This window comes from Bubalus bubalis, chromosome X, assembly GCF_019923935.1.
Source record: "Bubalus bubalis isolate 160015118507 breed Murrah chromosome X, NDDB_SH_1, whole genome shotgun sequence".
Classification (NCBI taxonomy): Eukaryota; Metazoa; Chordata; class Mammalia; order Artiodactyla; family Bovidae; genus Bubalus; species Bubalus bubalis.
The window spans coordinates 43,164,702-43,170,812 of NC_059181.1; positions in this window are offsets into that span (position 1 = coordinate 43,164,702).

The following is a 6,111-nucleotide window of genomic DNA, read 5'->3' on the forward strand; positions in this document are numbered from 1 at the left end:
CAACTAAAAAATACACCATGATTAATGTTGGTTTTCTTGGGCGGGGAGGGGTGGTGCAAGATAGAGACTAACCTGAGAACCTGAGTATCCCAATAGTATTGCTTCTATAAGAAAATATTGTAGAGCATGAACTGTAAATGGAGAATTCCTTGTCTATGTTGTTGATTACAAATAGTTGAAATTAGGGGCTTCGTTTGTCACTCAGGGTCTTAGTGCCAGGAAAGCCCAGGCAAGGCCCACATGTGTGTGTGTGTGTGTACGTGTGTGTGCATGCTAAGCTGCTTAAGTCATGTCCAACTTGTGAGACCCTGTGGACAATAGCCCACCAGGCTTCTCTGTGCATGGGACTCTCCAGGCAAGAATACTGGAGTGGATTGCCATTTCACACTCAGGGCGCAACCTTTTCAAGGGACATGTGCTTTGCTACAAGGAAACAATCTTTTGCTTTTGCAAGATAGTCTGTTTAGAATGTGTGGAGATTGAGTACAGCAGGACCCAGCAGGATGTGTGTTTTGCTGAATATCAGCATGTTGATTCTAGACACAAAGCTTATCTGCTTTGCTCAAAAAAACATATTTCTGTGCTTTTGTAGAATTGGATAGAAATCAACATGGGGATACCACACTGACTCACTGTTAATGCTGTTGAACTGAAAGGCTAAGGTGTTAGGAAAACTGCCCTTTAGAAGTCCACACTGAGTTCAACTATTTCTTATCCAGTGACCTTTAATCTTGTTTTGAAAAACTGCTCTTAGTGCAGGCATTTTTGATTCCTTTATGATTCCAAACATATTATTACTATATAAATGATGTAGTCATGATATTAAATTAAGACATATTGGTAGGCTAGAAAGAAAGTATAAGGAATTGAAAACTGGGGTGTCATTCCTTTTGTCATTCCTAATGGAAGTATTTATTTAAAAGCCAGAGGCCAGACCTGAAAATGAGGTTTTAGGTAGGGAGAGGAAACTTGAGATGTATAATCAAGTTATGAAAAGCCCTGGGTGATGGGCAGGGCCACTAAGTATAGTTGGGCTGGTCGTTCACTGAACAAAAGTTCCTGGCTGGGGGAGTAAGTTGAGGCTGAAATTCAGGCCACCCTCTGCTCCCCAAGAGAAGAACCTACAGAGCTTCCAGCTGCCCAAACAGAGTGTGCGTGAGTGCTAAGTCATTTCAGCTCTGTCCAATTCTTTGTGACTCTATGGACTTTAGCCCACCAGATTCCTCTGCCCATGGGATTCTCCAGGCAACGATACTGTAGTGGGTTGCCATGCCCTCCTCCAGGGGATCGTCCCGATCCAGGGATTGAACCCATGTCTCTTACATCTCCTGCATTGTCAGGCAGGTTCTTTACCACAAGTGCCACCTGGGAAGCCCCGCCCAAATGGGGCACCTTTGTCAAATTCATACCAAGATGCCTCACAGGCTAGCCAAGGCCCTGGGTGATGGGCTTCATGATGGCGCCAGTCACATGACAACAGAGATATAAAAGGATCAGGCAAGGGCTTGACAATTTGGGCTTCAATACACAAACCCCAACACAGCACATGAAAGGGTGTATGGGCTAAAAGCCCTGACTGACAAAACCAGTGTCAAAAAGCTACTCGTTAATCTTGTACCACTATCTGTGTTTATTTCCTTTTGTTTTCCCTTAGAATCATATAAAACTTTTATGTAAGTTCCAGCCTGTCTTGACTGTGTTTAGAGGAACATTGGGAAAGGTTGTTTGATGTTTGGGTTAGTATTAGAGAGTCATCTGTCCCCCAGGGCCCAGAAATGTGGTCATGGAAGAAATTAAAACTGCCCACCTTCACCCCCACCCTCTTTCACTCAGGAGTCTTATAGAGTTCAGCCTATTTGGGAATCCTTTGGTTTGGTTTTCTTTTTAATTCATGGAAGTTAGTAGAATTTCTTTATGTTTTTTATAGAGAAGAGGGGTAGATGCTGATGGTTATGTAGCCACTCCCATAGTTGATTTTCTTTTGAGAGGAACAAAGGAAAGTGTCCAGAAAGAGAGTGATAAAATACTATTTCTGCTTTTTGTGAAAATCTTCAAGGAATCCCACAATATGGTAACTTTCAGTTCAGCCCCTCCAAAGGAGTTTTAGGAGCTCAGTCTAGCAACCATCTGAGTAGGAAGCCATCTGTTTGGGTGTCTTCTCCTCATAAAGTTGTGAACAAATTTTTTCTGCCCTTTCTAGCACTGTCAAGGCTTCCAGCATGGACTGAAATCATCACACAGTTGGCAAGCAAGTGAACAGAATCAACTGTTGATTTCTTCAGCCCTTAGGGTGAAGACTTGCCTTTTTTCTTCCCATTAAGACCGGATAGGTTATCTTAGGATGGCCTGTAAAAATGTTTGGGGATTTTAGAGATGAAGTTGGATTGCTTGCCTTGTCAAAAACACCTTCTAGGGCCCAGGTGGGCTACCCAGGTGGCACTAGTGTTAAAAAAAAAAAAAACTCACCTGCCAATGCAGGAGAAGTAAGAGACATGCAGGTTCGATCCTTGGGGCAGGAAGATCCCCTGGCAACCCACTCCAGTATTCTTGCCTGGAGAATCCCATAGACAAAGGAGTCTGGTGGGCTACAGTCCGTAGGGTCGAAAAGAGTCGGACATGACTGAGGCGACTTAGCATGCATACAGGGCCCAGGTACAAATTCCCTGGATTCAATAAGAGCTGCCTTTGATGGTCAGGATGTTGCTCTAAGGCCAGAGAAAGAACAATGTGTTGGACTGTACTGGATACACACTTAATGTGTACCATGGCCTGCAGAAATCTTAAAGCTCACCAGTGTTATTACTTTCCATTTGTAAAAAAATTTTATTTATTTTTTGGCCATGTCAAGCATCATGCAGGATTTTATTTCCCTGACTGGGGGCTGAACCTGCCCCCTGGCAGTGAAAGCCCTGAGCCCTAACCACTGGACTTCCAGGGAATTCCCATTTTCCATTAATATTTTCTTTTCCTTTTTTTAAATTTTAAAAGTGAAAACATTTTGTAAATTGTAGTGAAATACACATAACATAAAATTTACTATCGTAACCATTTTTAAGTGTACAGTTCAGGGGTATTAAGTACATTCACTGTTGTGCAATCGTCACCACCATCCTTCTCCAGAATTCTTTTTGTCTTCCCAAACTGAAACTCTGGACCCATTAAACAAACATTTCCCACTCCTCCCTCCCCACAGCTCCTGGAAAACATCACCCTACTTTCTGTATCTATGAGTCTGAGTAGGTACTTAAGTGGAATTCAACAGTGTTTTTCTTTGTGTGTCTGTCTTATTTCACTTAGCATAATGTCCTCTGAGATTCATTCATGAGGTAGGATGTGTCCGAATTCTTTTTTATGGCTGAATAATATTCCACTGTATGTGTATACCACACCTGTTTATTCACTCATCTGTCGGTAGACACTTGGATCGTTTTTACTTTTTGGCTAATGTGAATCATGCTGCTATAAATATGAGGGTACAAATATCTCTTCAAGACCCTGCTTTCAATTCTTTTGGATATATACCAATAAGTAGAGTTGCTGGACCGTATGGTAATTCTTTTTAATTTTTTGAGGAACCATAGCATTTTTCATAGGGGTGCACAACACCACTTTTCATTTAGACCCACACATCTTCTGGGTCCTTCTTAGGAGTTTCCACTCATGAAGATGAAAAAGATCAACTTGGTCATTTGTAACAGCCTTTCTCCCTCCCCTCATCCTCCATCAGAAACAGAACACCTAAGCAGAAAAGGCTATTCTGATTAGCCTCAATGATAGTTTTGTCTCTTGAATTGGGAAAAAGACATTAAAGTTCTCATAATGGTATAGGTCAATCTGTATTCTTTTTTCTTGGGGATATTCAAACCAAGATTAGCACTAACATCCACAATCCCTTGGTCTTGTACTTACAATCATCCCTTCATCTCAGGATCACAAAAGACTTCTCTCCCAAGTAACTGATGATTATCATTTTGTGATTGTGGAGGAAATGAAGAGCAGAATGTTTAAATGACTTGCCATGGGTGGTTGGGGGATATGGTAGTTGAACTAAGAAGGAAAGTGAAGAGTCTGTGGCCCCCTGTCTGAATCCCCAACCTGTACCCATTCTAAGCAGCACTGAAGGATCCAGAGAGGACCATGGTTTTCAGAAGCTGCCCTCTGAGGGACTAATAGGTTAGCCATCTCCAGCTGGAGAGAAGAAAAGGTGTTTTACATTGGGTTTCACATCCAGGGAGATCCAGACCACCGTGCGCTTGCTGCTACCTGGGGACCTGGCCAAGCATGCCGTGTCCGAGGGCACTAAGGCTGTCACCAAGTATACCAGCTCCAAGTAAATATAATATGCCTTGCTGCTGTTAACGGAGAAGGCAATGGCTCCCCACTCCAGTACTCTTGCCTGGAAAATCCCATGGATGGAGGGCCTGGTGGGCTGTAATCCATGGGGTCGCTAAGAGTAGGACATGACTGAGTGACTTCACTTTTTCACTTTCACTTTACCCTCCCAAGGATGGGAGAGTCTGACCTTGGACAATAGAAAAACAGCTCAAGGAAGGTTCCTTTCTAGTGGGAGGTGTAAGGAACAAGTTATTCTCTTGAGATTATTATAAACAAATAAGAAAGCAAGTCATCAACTTCAGTCGGGCCAAAGGATGCTCTTTAAAGTGTCTGCTTCCTCAGTTAAAAATGCATGTCTAAGGGTTCAGAGAATACTACCAACCAATGAAAAGTAAGGGCACATCTTGGCTTACTGAAGCATTCCAATCTAGTAAAAGTAAACATGGGTGATATGGATCAGCAAGGCAGACAAATATCTCTGGGGCCAGTGAGCATAGACTCTGGTTCTAATAAAAGATTTCATCCTGTTGTTGGAGAGGGTATACACAACTCCCTAATGGATTCTGTAAAATTCATTTGACTTGCCTACAACCTCTCTATATTCCAGGGTTTTACATTTTCTAGATTATGTTACAAGAGGAAATAAAATATGTGCCCAACTGTATTGAATTTGTTTATTTTCTGTGACATGATGGTTATTGTGTATAATTCACAGTGATACAGGGGAGAAAACACACTCCTTTCTCACAGAAACACTGCCTAAACAAAGCTGTTAATCTTCCAAATGAACATATCGTTCTTTCTATTGTATGCCTCTGGAAAATGTTCAACTCAGTCCGGGTCATGTGGGTTCTGTAAAAGTTACAAACCGGTTAGACCTTGCCCTTTTGGCGGCCATGCAGAAGTTAGAGATTGAGGAAAACAGATGGGCTCTTCCAGATTTTTCATATTGCCTATTCCCTACATATGCAAACAACAAGAGAATGTTTCAAGTGGCTAATTTGGACAAAGATACCGGGGCCACATGAGTCTATTTCTGGTCCATAAATCATCCATAAAATATAGACTCCAATGGGAGAACTTTCTATCTTTCTAAGAGATTTTAGGAAATGTTTCGCAAACAATGAGAGGCCCCTAGACAGAGCCAGTCTTAGGGCACTGGGAACAGTAGCCTGGATGCTTCATGTAAGAGTGACTCAGGGGCCATAAGAGAGGAGCAGAAGGATGCAGCTCTATCAACTGGTGCTAAAAATAGCTGGAGACAGAGGCAGTTATGCCATCTCCCCATGCATGACTCATGCCCAAGGCTAGGTGGGCGGTACTACCCTTTCTCCCTTGGCTCATCCCTTTAAGCTACAGACCTTTTTGTGGTTTTAATCTACTTCAAGGCTGTCTGAGGTTTATTTCAACCTCATTTTAAGTTAACAAAAATTCTGTGTTTAGAAGATAGAGAGAGAAGGGGGGGAAGGAGTGTATACTTTGTCCCAGGGTTTAAATACCCTGCCTCTGAGTCACCTTTATTTTTTTTTAAGTTGATTTACTATCATGTGTTGCAAATCACATCCCCAAAGACTATCCAAATGGCCTCAGATCTTACTCTCTGTGAAAAGTTTGCACTGGCAGTTACCTCACTGACCAGAGTGTAGTAAATCTAGAGTAGTAAATTGGTTAGCCTCAATCTACAAAAGCCTTTAGCAAAATGTACAGCCATATGAATGACGGCAGCCTTGTCACAAGTCCAGAATTTGTCACAATCTTGAAATGCATTATTAATTG